Source organism: Callorhinus ursinus, unplaced genomic scaffold, assembly GCF_003265705.2.
Source record: "Callorhinus ursinus isolate GAN/ISIS: 27379988/994484 unplaced genomic scaffold, GSC_fseal_2.0 scaffold2, whole genome shotgun sequence".
Classification (NCBI taxonomy): domain Eukaryota; kingdom Metazoa; phylum Chordata; class Mammalia; order Carnivora; family Otariidae; genus Callorhinus; species Callorhinus ursinus.
The window spans coordinates 47461673-47482042 of NW_027397064.1; positions in this window are offsets into that span (position 1 = coordinate 47461673).

Sequence of the window (20370 nt, forward strand, 5' to 3'; positions counted from 1 at the left end):
TGGGGTATGAAACTTGGCTGAATTTCAGGCGATGTCTAAGGCAAAAATTAAAAGGGGGTTTGCATGAATAGAGCAACAATGCATCACTTAGGGTATGATAATAGGAAATAAGGTGGTTTAATTGCTAAAACTGAAATCAAAATCACCAATGTGGCCCCAGTGTCATGTGATTTTTAAACAATAAAAAAACATCCATTAGTTTTTTGGACTTAATAGAAAGCTATAAAAGTATTTACTTGAAATCACTCTACCTCAAGACAAAAGTTGTCCATAGGCTAGAAGGGGTCGGAGTCTACAAGTGGCAAGTTAATCAATGGAGATATCTGCAAGGACTTAGAACCAGGCATTGCCTTAAAATGAAACTTGGTAACCTAAGGGTATTAATTAACTCCTGTCATAACTGGAGTTTGTGGAAGTATAGAAAACTACTTAAAATATTTTTTTCAGAGCAGTTCTAGGTTTACAACAAAACTGAGAAGAAGGTACAGAGATTTTTCATATACCCCCTGCTCCCAAACTTGCATACCTGCCCCATTATCAGCATCACTCACAAGAATGGGTACTTTTTTTTAAGCCAAGGATGAACCTACATTGACATATCATAATCACCCAAAGTTCACAGTTTGCTTAATGTTCCACTCTTGGTGTTATATATTCTGTGAGGTTGGATAAAAGCATAATGACATGTATATCATTATAATATAATACAGTATTTTCCCTGCCCTAAAAATCCTTTATGTTCTTATTTATCTCTTTCCCTAAAAACTACAGCTCTTTTTATTGTCTACATAGTTTTTCCTTTTATACAATGTCATATTGTATAAAAGGAAATTGGAATCATACATTACGAATACAGATTAGCTTTTTCATTTAGTAATATGCATTTAAGTTTCCTCCACATTTTTCATGGCTTGACAACTCATTTCTTTTTAGCACTTAAGAATATTAATTGTCTAGATGTACCACAGTTTATTCATCAATTCACATACTGAAGGACACCGTGTTTACTTCCAACTTTTGGCAATTATGAATAAAGTTGCTAAAAACATCTGTTTGCAGGTTTCTATGTGGACACAAGTTTTCAATTCCTTTGAGGAAATATCAACAAGCATTATTGCTAGAAACTAAGAGTACATTTAGTTTTGTAAGAAACTGCCAAATGTTCTTCCAAAGTGTTGTTTCATTTTGCATTTCCACCAGCAATGTATGAAAATTCCTGTTGCTCCACATTCTTACCAGCATTTGGTATTGACAGTGTTCTGTATTTTGGCCATTCTAACAGGTATGCAGTGTATGTCATTGTTTTAATTCACTGATGATACAGGATGTGGAACTTCTTTTCAAATGCTTATTTGCTATCTATATCTTTGCTGGTGAGGAGTGTTTTTAGGTCTTTGGACATTTTTTAATCAGGTTTCTTTTGCTTAATTGTTTAGTTTTAAGAGTTCTTCATATATGTTGGATAACAGTCCTTTATCAGATGTATCTTTCACAAATCTTCTCCCAGTCTGTGGCTTGTCTTTTAATTCTCTCATTATTATCTTTCAGAATGTAGAAATTCTTAATTTTAATGAAGTCTAGTTTACCAAGTTATTTTTTTCATTAATTGTGTCTTTGGTGTTGTATCTAAAAAGGTATCACCAGGGGTGCATGGGTGGCTCAGTCATTCAGCGTCTGCCTTCGGCTCAGGTCATGATCCCAGGGTCCTGGGATTGAGCCCCTTATTTGGCTCCCCACTCTGCATGAAGCCTGCTTCTCCCTCCCCCACTCCCCCGGCTTGTGGTCCCTCTCTCATTGTGTCTCTCTCTGTCAAATAAATAAATAAAAATCTTAAAAAAATAAATTAAAAAAATAAAATAAAATAAAAAGGTATTACCATATTCAAGGTCATCTAGATTTTCTTGTATGATATCTACTAGTAGTGTTAAAGTGTTATGTTTTATATTTAAAGTCTAAGACCAGGCGCCTAGGTGGCTCAGTCAGTTGAGCGACTGCCTTCAGCTCAGGTCATGATCCTGGAGTCCTGGGATGAGTCCCGCATCGGGCTCCCTGCTCAGTGAGGAGTCTGCTTCTCCCTCTAACCCTCCCCCCTCTCATGTACTCTCTCTCTCTCTCATTCTCACTCTCTCAACATAAATAAATAAATCTTTAAAAAAAATAAAGTCTAAGGCCAATTTGAGTTATTTTTTGTGAAAATGTACGGTTTGTGGTTAGGTTCATTTTTTTTTTTTGCATGTTAATGTCCAGTTGTCCCAGCACCATTTGTTGAAGAGACTGTCTTTGGCCCATTGTATTGCCTTTGCTCCTTAGTCAAAGATCAGTTGACTATATTTGCAGGGGTCTATTTCTGAGTATTCTTTTCCTTTGGTCTATTTGTCTATTATTTCACCAATACATCCTGTCTTACTGTAGCTTTATAGTAAATCTTGAAATTGGGTAGCATCAGTTCTCTAACTTTGTTCTTCTCCTTCAATATTGTGCTGGCTATTCTGGTCTATTGCCTCTCCATATAAAGTTTAAAACCAGTGTGTCTATATCCATAAAATAACTGGCTGGAATTTTGATTGAACTGATAGATAAAGTTGGGAAGAGCTGGCATCTTGACAATACTGAATCCTATTATGTATATAAATATATATACATAGAATATATCTCCATTTATTTAGTTATTTGATTTCATTCATCAGAGTTTTGCATTTTTTTCATATAGATACTGTACATATTTTGTTATATTTCTATTTAAGTATTTCATTGGGGGGTGCTAATATAAATGGTATTGTGTTTTTAATTTCAAATTCCACTTACTGTTGGTATATAGGAAAAAAGAGCTATTTTTTAAATTATCTTTTTGCATAGTTATTTATACCCAGTTCAAAATTTATAAATCTTGTATTTCTCATTAAGCTTTTTCCTTTTGAATTCTATTATGCTTTTGCACAAAATTTTACTCAACTATTATTATGAATCCACAATAATTAAAAGTTCTATGCTAAACAAAGGAGAATTATTGTAAAGAGGCTCTCATACATGTATTTTATGTATGCATATATTTAATACATATGTTTAATAAATGTAATTTACAGTTATTTGCTGTCTTACAAAGAAGTAGATTGATTTGTAGTTTTTCCTAGTATCTTAGCCCTACTAGGGTGTATTATGATGGTTTGCTGCTTGGCCTGCTAACAAAGTCTATGGAGGTATGTTGTTTTAAGACAAAACACAAAGAAGAATGCAATGACTACTAAGATCTACAGAAGAATTGATAAATATTTAAATATAGGATAGTGAAGACATAAAGTTTTGGCTAGTGAAAATTTGTTTTCTAAAAATTGGCCTAACTATTGACACACACACACACACACAAGCAAAAACAAACCAGGAGGAGGAGCAAGATGGCAGAGGAGTAGGAAACCTAAATTTCGTCTGGACCCAGGAATTCAGCTAGATAGGGATCAAAACCATCTGAACACCTAGAAACTCAACAGGAAGTAGAAGAAAAGAATAGCAGCAACTCTCTGAAGAGAAAAGCAACCACTTTCTGGAAGGTCACTTCTGATTTGTTTACTGTATATTCTTCTGGGGTCGTTGTCACCCTGTTAGCATTTTGTTCTCTCATTCATCTATTGTCCTCTGGACAAAATGACAAGACGGAAAAAATCACCTCAAAAAAAAAAAAAGAACAAGAGGCAGTACCCACTGCCAGGAACCTAGACATTTTGGACATCAGTAAGATGTCAGAACTAGAGTTCAGAATGACGATTTTAAAGATACTAGCTGGGCTTGAAAAAACCATGGAAGATATTAAAGAAACCCTTTCTGGAGAAATAAAAGAACTAAAATCTAACCAAGTCGAAATCAAAAAGGTTATTAATGAGGTAAATAAAAAATGGAAGCCCTAACTACTATGATAAATGAGGCAGAAGAGGGAATTAGTGATATAGAAGACCAAATGAGGGAAAATAGAGAAGCTGAGAAAAAGAGATAAACAACTACTGGATCATGAGGGCAGAATTCGAGAGATAAGTGATACCATAAGACAAAACAATATTAGAATAATTAGGATCCCAGAAGAAGAAGAAAGAGAGACAGGGGCAGAAGGTATACTGGAGCAAATTATAGCAGAGAACTTCCCTAATTTGGGGAAGGAAATAGGCATCAAAATCAAGGAGGCACAGAGAATCCCCCTCAAAATCAATAAAAATAGGTCAACACCCCAACATCTAATAGTAAAACTTACGAGTCTCAGAGACAAAGAGAAAATCCTGAAAGGAACTCGGGAGAAGAGATCTGTAACCTACAATGGTAGAAACATTAGATTGGCAACAGACCTATCCACAGAGACCTGGCAGGCCAGAAAGGACTGGCATGATATAGTCAGAGCAGTAAATAAGAAAAATATGGAGCCAAGAATACTATATCCAGCTAGGCTGTCACTGAAAATAGAAGGAGAGATCAAAAGCTTCCAGGACAAACAAAAACTAAAGGAATTTGCAAACACGAAACCAGCCCTACAAGAAATAAAGGGGTCCTCTAAGCAAAGAGAGAGCCTAAAAGTAACATAGACCAGAAAGGAACACAGACAATATACAATAACAGTCACTTATAGGCAATACAATGGCACTAAATTCGTATCTTTCAATAGTTACCCTGAATGCAAATGGGTAAGTGCCCCAATCAAAAGACACAGGCTATCAGATTGGATAAAAAAACAAGACCCATCGATATGCTGTCTGCAAGAGACTCATTTTAGATCCAAAGACAACCCCAGATTGAAGTTAGTTCAACATCCGTAAATCAATCAATGTGATACAATACATTAATAAAAGAAATATAAAGAACTATATGATCCTCTCAATAGATGTAGAAAAAGCATTTGACAAAGTACAGCATCCTTTCTTGATCAAAACTCTTTAGAGTATAGGTATAGAGGTACATACCTCAGTATAATAAAAACCATCTATGAAAAACCCATAGCAAATATCATTCTTAATGGTGAAAAACTGAGAGCTTTCCCCCTAAGGTCAGGAACACGGCAGGGATGTCCACTATCACCACTGCTATTCAACATAGTACTAGAAGTCCTAGCCACAGCAATCAGACAACAAAAAGAAATCAAAGGCATCCAAATCGGCAGAGAAGTCAAACTCTCACTCTTTGCAGATGATCTGATACTTTATGTGGAAAACCCAAAAGACTCCACCCCAAAACTGCTAGAACTCATACAGGAATTCAGTCAAGTGGCAGGATATAAAATCAATGCACAAAAATCAGTGGCATTCCTATACACAACAAGACAGAAGAAAGAGAAATTAAGGAGTCGATCCCATTTACAACTGCACACAAAACCATAAGGTACTTAGGAATAAAGCTAACCAAGGAGGCAAAGAATCTGTGCTCGGAAAACTATAAAATACTCATGAAATAAATTGAGGAAGACACAAGGAAATGGTAAAACATTCCATGCTCATGGATTTGAAGAACAAATATTGTGAAAATGTCAATGCCACCTAGAGCAATCTACACATTTAAAGCAATCCCCATCAAAATACCATCCACTTTTTTCAAAGAAATGGAACAAATAATCCTAAAATTTGTATGGAACCAGAAAAGACCCCGAATAGCCAGAGGAATGTTGAAAAAGAAAAGCAAAGCTGGTGGTATCACAATTCCAGACTTCAAGCTCTATAACAAAGCTGTCATCATCAAGACAGTATGGTACTGGCACAAAAACAGACAATAGATCAGTGGAACAGAATAGAGAACCCAGAAATGGACCCTCAACTCTAAGGTCAACTCATCTTTGACAAAGCAGGAAAGAATGTCCAATGGAAAAAAGACAGTCTCTTCAACAAATGGTGTTGGGAGAATTGGACAGCCACATGCAGAAGAATGAACTTGGACCATTTCCTTACACCACACACAAAAATAGACTCAAAATTGAAAGACCTAAATGTGAGACAGGAGTCCATCAAAATCCTAAAGCACAACACAGGCAGCAACCTCGTCGACCTCAGCCACAGCAACTTCTTCCTAGGAACATCGCCAAAGGCAAGGGAAGCAAGGGCAAAAATGAACTACTGGGACTTCATCAGGATAAAAACCTTTTGCACAGCAAAAGAAACAGTCAACAAAACCAAAAGACAACTGACAGAATGGGAGAAGATATTTGCAAATGACATATCAGATAAAGGGCTAGTATCCAAAATCTATATAGAACTTCTTAAACTCAACACCCAAAGAACAAATGATCCAATCAAGATATGGGCAGAAGACATGAACAGACATTTTTCCAAACAAGACATCCAAATGGCCAACAGACACATGAAAAAGGGCTCAACATCGCTTGGCATCAGGAAATCCAAATCAAAACCTCAGTGAGATAACACCTCACACCAGTCAAAATGGCTAAAATTAGCAAGTCAGGAAACAACAGATGTTGGAGGGGAAACAGAGAAAGGGGAACCCTCCCACACTGTTGGTGGGAATGCAAGCTGGTGCAGCCACTCTGGAAAACAGTATGGAGGTTCCTCAAAAAGTTGAAAATAGAGTTACCCTATGACCCAGCAATTGCACTACTGGGTATTTACTCCAAAGATACAAATGTAGGGATCCGAAGGGGTACATGCACCCAATGTTTATAGCAGCAATGTCCACAATAGCCAAACTATGAAAAGAGCCAAGATGTCCATCGACAGATGAATGGATAAAGAAGAGGTGGTATACACACACACACACACAAACACACACACACACACACACACACACACACACTGGAATATTATGCAGCCATCAAAAGGAATGAAATCTTGCCATTTGCAAGGATATTGATGGAACTGGAGGGTTTTATGCTGTGCGAAATACGTCAATCAGAGAAAGGCATGTATCATATGATCTCACTGATATGAGGAATTCTTAATCTCAGGAAACAAACTGAGGGTTGCTGGAGTGGTGGGGGGTGGGAGGGATGGGGTGGCTGGGTGATAGACATTGGGGAGGGTATGTGCTATGGTGAGCACTGTGAATTGTGTGAGACTGTTGAATCACAGACCTGTGTCTCTGAAACAAATAATACATTATATGTTAAAAAAAAATGATGAAGAAGACGAAGATAGCAGGAAGGGAAAAATGAAGGGGGGTAATCGGAGGGGGAGATGAACCATGAGAGACTATGGACTCTAAGAAACAAACTGAGGGTCTAGAGGGGAGGGGGGTGGGGGGATGGGTTAGCCCGGTGATGGGTATTAACGAGGGCATGTACTGAATGGAGCACTGGGTGTTATACGCAAACAATGAATCATGGAACACTACATCAAAAACTAATGATGTACTGTATGGTGTTTAACATAACATAATAAAATTTTAAAAAAGAATTAAAAAAATAGAAAGAAATCAAAGACCTAAAAAACAACAACAGCAAAACGCAAACAAACAAAACAAAACCTTTATATTCATTGCTTCATCTCACTAAAATTCATAGAATATAAAAGTTTTAGTATCCTCAATATAGACATCCATGTGTAATACCATCTGGGAATTGCTTTGTTATTTTGTGCAAACTATGGTATTATTCTACAAAGTAAATATTTAGTAAATCATTATATCTCTTTTAATGGAGTTAATAATGATGGAGAAATAATGAACAACCATCGTGGGTTATTAAACAGATGTATTCTAAAATTTTGAAATAATTAAGTCAATGTGCTTGGAACCTGCATAAAAATAAAACAATTCAATAATGAATGTTGAGATTTATAAGATTTTGATTTGAGTAATTAAAAACTGCACCGATGATAAGACAGACTTAAATAGAAATTCAGTGAAGATTTAGTTCTGTGAACTTACCTCCTAGTTGAGAAGACAGATCTGGAAATTCAAGGGGCTCAATTCTTTGACAAAATCACAGAGTCAGTCAGTACTTCAGTCTGGTTTAAGACTTGGGTAACTAACCCTACTTCTCCTATTTTCTTGATATTTACATTTTAACTGCTGCCTCACATTTAATTTTATTGACATGGATTTATATTGGATTCTGCTAAGGCCAACCTATTGAAGTACAGCTAATTTTATTTTAGCCCTCCCCCTCCTCTCGCTCCTCCTCGCCCTCATATCTTTCCCTCTCTCCCTCTCTCTCTCTCATACACATACACACACACACACACACACACACACACACACACACACACACACACCCCTGAAGTATATGCATTAGTGGGAATCCATGATCATAAGGGAAAACTAAATATGAAAAGAAAACCATCAGCAATTAATTACATTAGTATTTATTTTACTATTTTATAATATTTAGTATATACTATACTATGAATATTAATTAACATGTATTAAATCTTCTTTGAATGTTTGCTAGAATTCACCAGTGCAGTCCTCTGGTCTTGGACTTTTGTTTGTTGGGAGGTTTCTGATTCAGTCTCTTTACTAGTTAGCTATCTATTCAGATTTTCTATTTCTTCTTAATTCAGTCTTGGAAGATTGTGTTTCTAGGAATTTTCCGTTTTTTCTAGGTTGTCCAATTGGTTGGCATATAATTGTTCATAGTAGTCTCTTATAATCCTCTGAATATCTGGATGTGTTGTCATTTCTCTTTCATTTCTGATTTTATGAAATTGAGCTCTCTTTTATTCTTGGTGACTCTAAAAATTTGTCAATTTTCTTGATTTTTTTCAAAGAACCAGCACTTAGTTTCATTGATCTTTTCCATTTTTTAAAAGTTTCCATATCATTTGTTTCCACTCTGATCTTTATTACTTTCTTACTTCTGCAAGCTTTGAGCTTCATTTGTTCTTCCTTCTCTAGTACCCTTAGGTGTAAGGTTAGATTGAGATTTTTTTCCTGTTTCTTGAAGTAGACCTAAATTGCTATGAACTCCCATCTTAGAACACTTTTGATGCATCCCATAGATTTTGATTTGTCCAAAATCCATTTACTTCCATTTTCATTTGCTCAAGTTATTTTTTGACTTCTCCTATTGGTTATTAAGTAGCATGTTGATAATCTCCACATATTTGTGATTTTTCCAGTTTTCTTGTAATTATTTTCTAGTTTCATGCCATTGTGGTTAGAAAAGAAGGTTGATATGAATTTAATCTTCTTTAAATTTATTGATAATCTCTTTGTGGCATAACATGTGATTGATCCTGGAGAATGTTCCATGTGCACTAGAGAATGTATATTCTGCTGCTTTTGTATGGAATGTTCTGTTTATGTCTATTAAGTCTGTCTGATCCAATGGCTCATTTAAAACCATTGTTCTCTAATTGATTTCTGTCTAATCAATCTGTTGATGTATATAGGGTATTAAAGACTCCTACTGTTATTATACTGCTGTCAATTTCTCCTTTTTGATTTCTTAAAATTAGCTTTATATATTTATGTGCTTCTATGTTGGGGCATAAATATTTACAAATGTTATATATCCTTTTGTTGGACTGACTCCTTTATCATTATATAATGTCCTTCTTTGCCTTTTATTACAGATTTTGTTTATATAAAAGTCTATTTTGTCTGATGTAAGTATAGTTTCCCCAGTTTGTTTTGTTGTTTTTGTTTTTGTTTTTTGTTTTGGCTTCCATGAAACATCTTTTCCCATCCTTTTACTTTCAGTCTGTGTGTGTCTTTATTTTTCAAGTGAGTCTCTTGTATGTAGCACATAGATAGGTCTTGTGTTTTTATCCACTCAGCCACTCTATGTCTTTTGTTGGAAGAACTTGGATCATTCACATGTAAAGTATTTACTGATAGATATGCACTTATTGCCATTTTATTAATTGTTTTTTTGCTGTTTTGTAGTTTCTCTATGTTCCTTTCTTCTTCTTTTGTTCTCTTCCCTTGTGGCCTGATGTTATGTGTCATGTTTAGATTACTTAGCGTTATGTTTAGATTCCTTTCTCATTATGTTCTGTGTATCTATTATAGGTTTTTGCTTTGTAGTTATCATGTGTTACATATAACATACATATAACAGTATGTCTGTGTGTGTGTAAGCAGTCTATTTTTCAGTTTATAGCAATTTACATTTGAATGCATTCTAAAACTACAGAAATACTACCTCCCACAGTGTTTTTGTTTTTAATGTCACATTTAACATCTATTTTGTGTATCCCTTAACTAATTATTGTAGTTTTCATTAATTTTACTACTTTTGTCTTTTAACATTCATACTGGCTTTATAAGTGATTAATACATTACCTTTACTATATATTTACCTTTACCAGTGAGGTTTTTACTTTCATATGTTATCTTGTTACTGGTTAATGTCTTTTCTCCTCTGCTTAAAGAAGTCCTGTTAACATTTCTTGTAAAGTTCATAGTGATGATAAACTCCTTTAGCTTTTGCTTCATCTTTCTTTCAATTCTGGATGATAACCTTGCTGGGTATTCTTGCTTGGAAGTTTTATTTTGTTTTTTCCTTCCACTGCTTTAAATATATCATGTCACTTCCTCTGTCCTGCAAAATTTCTGCTAAGAAAATCTGTTCATAGTCTTATGGGATTCCCATTGTACATAACAGATGTTTTTCTCTTGCTGCTTAAGATTCTCTAACCTTTGACATCTTAATTATGATGTGTCTTTGTGTGGATATCTAAGGATTCATCTCTTTTGGAACTTCTGGGATTCCTGGATCTGGATGTCTGTTCCTTCCCCAGTTTAGGGAAGTTTTCAGCCATTATTTCCTCAAACAAGTTTTCTGCCCTCTTTTCTTTCTCCTCTCTTTCTGAGTCCCCTATAATGTGAATGGTATTTATTCTACTTGATGTTGACCCATAGGTCCCTTAAGCTATCTTTGTTTTTAAAAATTATTTTATTCTTTTGCTGCTTTTTTGGGGTGAGTTCCACTGCCCTGTCTTATAGATCATTGATTCTTTCTTCTGCTTCATCCACTCTGCTGTCAAACCCATCTAGTACATTTTTCACTTATTGTATTCTTTAGCTTTCTTGTATTTTCTGTCTCTGTGTTCACCCATTCTTATCCCCAGTCCAGTAAAGATAATTTTATGACCATTATTTTAAATGCTTTATCAGGTAGGTTACTTATCACTGTTTTATTTTTATTTTTTTGAAGTTTTATATTGTTCTCTCACTTGGAACATATTTCTGTTTCCTCATTTTGCTTGGCTTTGTGTTTGTTTCAATGTATCAAATGCAATAGCTTGAAAGAGTGGCCTTCTGTAAAAGATAAATTTATTATTCAGCTTTGCCCTAGCTTTTGATTGTCTCTCTAACCTATTTGAATATCTAAGCAGCCAGATTTATTCTTGATAGGTCTCAGTTGTTGAGGGTGTGCCAAGACCTGTCAGTGTTCCAGAGGGAAGGATCTCAGTCAGCACCTAGTTTCAGGCTGATTGGCACCAACTTTTAAAATATGCAAGTATATACAGGCTTGTGGGACCTCATTGAAAACTCTGTTAGCCACCAGGGTAGGTGATCTGGAGGTGTCCCTGGGTTATGGTTGCAAAAACTGGGGCTGCAGATGAGTGTATTAGCTCCTTTCTGGGAGCTACCAGTGAGCCATAGCAAGGCCAAGGGAGAGTACAAAGATAGCATCACCTGGCCTACTTTCCATGAGAGCATATTTTTTAGGTTCCAGACATCTGGTAAACCTGAGGACTACCTCTCAGGCTGAAGCTCCAGGTCAAATAATAGGGGTTTTTTTTTACAGAAAGACTGGTGGTGTGCTTTAGTTTGTTATCCACGCAGTGCCCTGGGCATAGTAGCCCTCCAAGAACTGTCTCTCCAATTGTTAAGTCCTGTGGGGACCCAAGAACTGAAGGTCCCCTAGTCACCAGACCCAAGCAATCAAGGAATGTCTTCTACATGTACTGTATGTGCCTTCTAGCTTTAGTGAGTCAGAGGAAGAATGCAGGGTGTGCCTGTTGGCTTTAGCAAACAGAGGAGAACACAGAGCCAGGGTGCATCTGCCAAATTTAGCAGGGCAGTGGGAGAGTTCAGGGACTCTGTGCACCTGCTAGCACTTGCAAGGAAAAGGGAAAGCACAAAAATGGTGCCCACAAGTGCCTCCATCCCCAAAGAGATTGCTAACAAGCCCCTTCCCTTCCAGCAGACTTTTTATAATTAGCAAATGAATTTATTTTGCATATAGGTCTAGGTGTTTTTCAAACTGCTGTTTCTGCACTAGACCTCGGGGTAATTGAGTCTGTGTGCAACCTCTTTCAGAGCAGTATCTTAGTTCCCTACACTCCTTTGTATCTTCTAGACACATTCCCCATTGCATTCAAAGCCAGATGTTTTGGGGGTTTGTCTCTCCAGTGGAGGTCCCAAGTGTTGGGGTGTCTGATGTGGGGCACCAACCTCTCACTCCTCAGGGAAAGGCTCCAGATTTCTGAGAACCCTACCAATTGTGCATTGCTGCACTAGGGGTGGGACTTTTGGCAAGACAGTGTCTCTGCCTCTCCTACTTGTCTTGATGTGGTCCTTTTAATTTGTCTTGAAGGAGCTATTCAGCTGGTTTTCAGAACTTTTTCAGAGGAAAATGATCTATATGTAGCTGTACATTCAGTGTGTCCATGGGAGGAGGTGAATTTAGTATCTTCCTGTACTTGGATTACCATCACCTTTGCGTTTTTTTTTTTCATTGAAAATTCTATGACTCTTTATTTTAAAGAGAAAAGCAAAATTTTTAAAAGCCCTTACTTCTCTAATAGTTTTAGACCCTGAGCAGTTTAAAAAGACAATAGAAATGTGTTTTGGGATCCTTGTGTTTATGCTTAGCATAAATTATAGGAAAATGAATATTTGCAATTCAAAAATCCTATAAAAAACAAGTAGATTGTAGTTGGTTTTCACGGGACTTACGTGGCTTCAGCTAATCTACATACAGACATGCATATGTATGGATGTGTATATATTTATTTTTTAAAAAATGCATTTCTGTATATGCAAATGAATAATTTTTATAAACAATTCATTTCTGCCACACACAGTCAATCAATCTTCCATTAATAATAGAGAATACTAAGTCCTTAATAGCAATTCTCCACTGGAATGGAGAAAGCTAACAGCTTAAATGTGACAAAATGTCACAAACTATTTTTCAGGTCTTTTTTTTTTTTGATACACACAACTTTTCTAATAACGTTAAACTCTTATTTTACAAGACAACTCAATCTTTATGCTTTCCCCTCAGTCTCATATAATTCATCATGCCTTCATTTAGGAGAGGTATTCAATATTCCAAAAAAATTATAAATCTTTATAAATATGTTCTGGATGCAACATATTGGGAGGCAATTAGAAATAAATACCACAAAAATCTGAGCAGGTAAATCTAGAAATTACATTTCATATGTGACAGAACCATCTTTTATTGGTTAAACAAACTTTATCTCTAGAGCTATTAATGTCAGTTGTTTATGTGTAGTGAAGAAAACGATATGCCATATTTGCAAATGAGCATCAAGAATAAAGGCAAGAATCTGTCTTATCTTAGAGTCATAACTGGTAAAAAATTAGCTTTGAAATATCATGTATTCAAATATGATAATGATACAAACCATAATCACAACAAAAATATTTATTTAATGCTTACTATTATAAACACAGTGATTGATGGGTTCTTTCTGGGCATTTTATAATCCTTACAGCAACCCTATGAGGTAAGTAATGTTATTTTCCTCATTTCAAGTTGAGGAAAATGCAGCTTAAAAAGTTTGTTAATTTTGCCAGTATATGGTAGTGACTAAGGCAGAAATCAAACTCTTATCTATCCTGTTTCAACATGAGGGCACTTCTCAACTATAATTTTTCTTTAACTGAATAAATTGTTTATAAGACATATTCTGGGAAATGGGTTTTATGTAGGTAATATAATTGGTTGGGAAATAAGAAAAAAATAAATGGGAGAACACATAATGAAGAAATATTACCAAAATGCCAAGTGAATAGTAATTAGTTAAAAAAATAATAAATCTAAGCCAAGTTTTGAATCAAATACTGATATTTATCCCCTCTTCTTTATTAAGAATAATTTTCTTTACAGAGTCATGAAACTATTAATTAAGTCTACTTATTGTTTAAATCAGTATTTTTAATAGTTCAATAGCTAACTTGTATGGAAAAATAAGGGGTAAAGAAATGATTAAAATATATATACACGTGGCCACTCAGAGTTTAATATTTTACATGATGCCTTCTATTCTCAAATACATTTTGTCCATTTGATTGATAGTTCTTGAACTGGTTGCAGAACAATGCATTTTATATATCAGTTCTAAAACCTAAGTATGTCTGTGGGCGCCTGGTGGCTCAGTTGGTTAAGCGACTGCCTTCGGCTCAGGTCATGATCCTGGAGTCCCTGGATTGAGTCCCGCATCAGGCTCCCTGCTTGGCAGGGAGTCTGCTTCTCTCTCTGACCCTCCCCCCTGTCATGTACTCTCTCTCATTCTCTCTCTCTCAAATAAATAAAAAAAAAATCTTTAAAAAAAATAAAATAAAAAAATAAAACATAAGTATGTCTATTTACTCATCTTTATATTTCAAAATCTTGATGGCCATAAAATTTGTTTATAAAGAAATATGTTCAAGTTTGAAAATTACATGAGAAGCTCATTATAAATATATTTTACATACATGTCTTTATTGATGAATAATCAAACATTGTTGGGAAAAATTACATTCAGTGACCATTTCTCACTCTGGTTAGACAAGTATGTGTGGTACTATTTCATACCGTCATATGGAAAAATAGATATTTCAACCTCATCTGTCTCAGACATTTTATTTTCCTAAATCATTAAGTTATTAGACTTGGTTTTCTGTATTTATCAGATTAGCAGTTAATTAACAACTCTCTACTTCATTTCAAAGATAAATTTAATGTCTACAAATATCCAAACATTTTCCACTAGAAAATGACCAAAAATAGAATTTTCTACATCTGTGTGTTTGTGTGCATCTTCATTTACATTAATGTATATATATATATATATATATATATATATATATATATATAATTTTTGAAGCTTACTGTAGGGCACTAAGTTTATTTTGGACTGAAAGAGATTATGTCACAGTAAGTTGGGAATTGGAAATGTCTGTGTTACTTCTGAGAGACTGAGCTGTTTGTTACCACATTTCACATTTTTATGACAGAGAAATGGTGACAGGTATCTCTTAACGTTCCCTAAGGAGTCTGAAAACTAAAATGCATTAAATTTGAACTCCTTTTGTACTATGCACATTCCTTAGATGCTACAAAGAGATCCCGTTTTAACAATTTCTAGGTATGAATACCAATATCTTTGTAATCATTCTCTATTTCAATCACTTCACGTGATTTAATGTTTAAAAAAATAAGATATTTTTGATGTTGCCCTAAATTATTCAAGAGTAAAGGAAGGACAACACCACTCAATCAATAAGTAAAACTAAATTAAAATCTAGCACCTGCTGATATAGCCAGCAACATGATTGATATGTCCCTGCCTGCATAAAGATTACATAGCTACTCATACAACTTCAATTACGTTAACTTCATTCAAGGTCTAAGCAGTTTTGTACAAGTAGATTTTCAACAGTTCCAGCCATCTTTTGCAAAATCTGTCAATCACTTTAGTTTTATATTATTTGAGCATTTCTAATTGCTGAAAATAAGTTATCTCATTAAATATTTAACTAGCCTTTCCATAATTTGGATTTTTGGTGGTAAAGGGAGAAGGAGAAGTGAACCAACACTTATTAAACATCTAGTATAAAGTTAGTGAATCAAATAAGTTATCACAATAATTGCTATAAAAATTCCAGAATATAAGCACTGCTATTCATTTTATAGATTAGCAAACTAAGTTGTAATGAGGTTAAATAAATTGCCAAAAAATACAGTTATTAAGAATAAGAGCTATGGCTTATTTCTAGTCTCTCTTGTCCCAATCTAGCCCATACTACACCATTTGAAAACACTCTTGAGTAATTGTATTAATTTTGATTTTACTTGCATTGCAAAAATGGATCCCATTTAACTGAACAAATGATGGCCAGCTGTTTTCATTCATTTTATTATTCACATACTTAGTACAAACCAGCATCTGATGAAACTTGACTTTTCTCCTTTGATAAGTTTATGTTCATATAATATCACACACACACAAATAGATTAATCTAATTTAACTTAAAATTGTAATTATCAACAAAACAATTTTATATCAATCTTAGCTGTAAAAAAAAATAAATGGCTGTATAATTCTCTTATACTTTCACCAAGTGTGGTATAGTACTTTGAAAGACCTGACAATTCACTCCAGGGAGCCCACTCTCAATAGAATTCAAAAAAAGCTGACTTAGCCTGCTCATTCTAGACAAGTTTTGATCATTGGACAAACTGAATATTTTTAGTTATCTCACTTTTACATTATTTATCTAAGAATTGACATTCCTCTGATCTACTTCCACTTTTCTGTCAATCATCAGATATACATTCCTTTCGATCTCTTTTCTCCAATGTTATACTAATTCAGAACAAAGCTGAGACCAATACCAAAATACTTTAATTTTCTTTTCTGTTTCAAAATAATTTTATATAATCCATCTTCCTATGCCACACATACTCAAAAATCCCATGTTTTTTATACCTTTGTGGTTTGTATTTTCACTTAAACTCACCCAAAAAAATTCAAATTTCATCATACAAAATACTTCCCTATATTTAGAAATGGCAGCATAAAGGTTAAGAATTTGCATTCATTTTATATATTAAATAACAGAGATGCTCAATGTCTTGTCTTAAAGATGAGATGATATAGAGGCCAGTATTTTTGAATGCTTTTGAATCTTCTATGTCTAGTCTTTATTGTTTTTCAAATTGCAGGGGTTTTCTTTCCTTTCTTTTTAAGATTTTATTTATTTACTTGAGAGAGAGAGAGAATAAGAGAGAGAGAGAGGGAGAGATCACGAGCAGGGGGGAAGGGTAGAGGGAGAAGCATGCTCCCCGCTGAGCAGGGAGCCTGATGCAATGCCTGGCTCCATCAGAGGACCCTGGGATCATGACCTGAGCTGAAGGCAGATGCTTAACTGACTGAGCCAACCCAGCTTCCCCCTTTTACTCTTTTAAGTTCATCCATGTGTATGAATTCTGTATACTTGTTGCTGCAGACTGCTCCCATTTTCCCCACTCCCAGCTCTCTCTGTGAGTACCATAGCTTTACCAGGTTATGGCTAGTCACAAAACCTAGCAACTTTGTCCTTAGAGGTGGAGGAATTGATTTGAGAAAAGGTAGGATAACCCATGGCTTTGGTGGCTCAATGGGGAAGAATCAGCTCAGAACTCATGGCTCTGTGCCTCAGCTCAAGACAAGCAGCAAAATCACTAGAAATTAATGTAGAGATCCTAGAAAAGAGAGCACCATAGAAATTCTGAAATGAACCCTGCATATAACAGGTTATTTTAAATTATATATATACAAGGAAGAACTGAAATATTCTCATATAAAATGAGAGCCAATGGAGACTTGAGAACTGGCTACAGCTTTGAATAAATTCCTTCATGTATATACAGTCAAACTGACAGAATATAAAAGCTTTAGAGGCATGATACTATGAGCTGTGACCCTCCCATATTCATATGTTGAAGCTCTAATCTCTGTGTGATGGTATTTGGAGGTGGAAATACTAAAAGATAATTAGGTGTAGATGAGGTCATCAGGATATAGCCTCCATGATGGAATTAGCACCATTATAAAAAAAGACCAGAATGCTCTCTTTCTCCACTTTGCCAGGATACATCAAGAATGTTTCCAGTCCCTAGAACCATGAGAAATAAATCTCTTCCATTTAAGCCATACAGTTTGTGGTATTTGCTATAGCAGCCTGAGCTAAGACACATGAGATGTCTTATCAAAATCTTTCTAAACTACTGGTTCACCACTAAACACAAAGACACAGGCATCACTCTCTGGGGAGTAGTACTGAAAATAAAAGCATAAACATTAGAACAACTAAGCAGAGATATCAATGATAGAATATTTTGAGGGAGATAGATTTTATAGTTTAAGTCAAGGCAAGAAAACAGTACCTTCAGAAAAACAAAATCCCAGGCTGTTGTAATATATTATTTAAAACAACTAATTGTTAATCAAAAATTATTAAAAATGCAATAGAACCCCAAAATATACATTATTGGGTTTTTAACATTTAGACAAAACACACATATATTATAGTAATAGCACAGAGAAATAAGGACAAAATAGAGATATGCTGGACTTAGTTGCTATAATTCACAAGACTTAAGAGAGTATCAATATAAAATAAACTATATTTAAGATAAAGATGCATATTGTAATCCCTAAATCAACCCCCCAAAATCCTCAGATACAGCTAAAAAGTCAACAGAAGAAATAATATTCTATACTAAAAGCATTTGACACAAAGAAAGCAGCAAAAAGAGTAAAAAAATAGGAATAAAAGAGATATGAGACATAAGAGAAACAAATTAAAAATGGTAAACCTTACTGCAAAAATTATCATAATTATCTTGAATGTATGTTTACTAAATACTCCAAATAAAAGGCTAAGATTGTCAGGTTGAATAAAAAGTTAAGGAAGAGCTCTAGGCCATTCAACAGAGAAGCAAATTAATTTCAGTCACAAATAGGTTGACAGTAGAGGCAAAGAAAAGATATATGATACACTCAGTAACCATAAGAACTGCGGTGGATGTATTAATATCAGACAATATAGGATTTAAGACGAAAAGTGTTTCTACATACAAATGACAACTAGATAAAGAGCCACAAAATAATGCAGTAAATATTACAGAATTTTAAAATAAAAAACCAATAATAATATGGGAAACTTAAACAACATTATTGACTAAGTGGACTAAATTGACATATACTGTAAACTCCAAATAATAATAGAATGCACATTCTTATCAAGTACACCTAGAACATTCTCCAGGATAGACCATATGATAAACCTTCCCAAAAACTTTCAATAAAATTTTTAAAAAGTTAAAATTAAACACAGTATGTTCTCTAAGCACAACTGGAATTAAGTTAGAAATCAGTAACAAACAAATATTGAAATTTAAAAATGTGAAAATTAAGCAGCGTACTTAAAAATATCCATGTGTTGAAGAAATAGTAAAGGGAAAATTTTTTTAAAAGCTTGGGAAAAAAGTTAAAATGCAATTTGAAACACATGGAATACAGTTAAACCAACATTTACAGGGGAATTTAAAGCTTAATGCTTTTACTCAGAAAGAAAATATTAAAATCAGCAGTCTATGCTAAACTAAAGAAGTTAAAAAATTATTAATCAAACATAAAAAGCAGAAACTGTGAAGTAATATTGATCAAATAGAAAAATCAATGAAATAATGGGGCACCTGGGTGGCTCAGTTGTTAAGCGTCTGCCTTCAGCTCAGGTCATGATCGCAGGGTCTTGGGATCAAGCCGCATGGGGATCCCTGCTCAGTGGGAAACCTGCTTCTCCCTCTCCCACTCCCCTTCCTTGTGTTCCTTCTCTCACTATCTCTCTGTCAAATAAATAAATAAATAATCTTAAAAAAAAAAGAAAAATCAATGAAATAAAACAAATAGAAAAGTTGGTAGATCTACAAATTGGTACACATTTAGTAAAAAATGCATGAAGATTGAAAAAGTAAACTATCAAATTCAGAAATCAAAGATGGGATATCATTATTGATTCTACAGGAATATAAAGAACCTTAAGGAAAAATTATAAACAGCTTTATGACAACAAATACAATAAATTATACGAAGTGGATGAATCTTAAAAATACAAAACAAAAAAGCTCAAGACAAAAGCAAAACGTAGATAGACATTTAGCATCTAGCAGAATTAGTAAATAGTTCAAAATCTTACACCAAAGTCAAGTCCTGGCACATAAGACTTCACTGGGGGAAATGTATCAAACACTTAAGAAATAATACTATTCACATGCATATTTTTTTCAGAAAATATAGAAGTAGAGAAAACTTCCTAACTCCTTCTAACTTCTTTGGCAGTATTACCCTGATATCAAAGCCTGATAAAATATTACAAGAAAACTAAAAACAAATTACCTCATAGGGGCGCCTGCGTGGCTCAGTTGGTTAAGCGACTGCCTTCGGCTCAGGTCATGATCCTGGAGTCCCGGGATCGAGTCCCACATCGGGCTTCCTGCTCGGCAGGGAGTCCGCTTCTCCCCCTGACCCTCTTCCCTCTCGTGCTTTCTATCTCTCATTCTCTCTCTCTCTCAAATAAATAAATAAAATCTTTAAAAAAACAAAACAAAACAAATTACCTCATAAACATAGATGCAAGGAACCCTACACAAAATACTGGACAACACCATCTAGTTGTATATATATATATATATATATATATATATATATATAGATA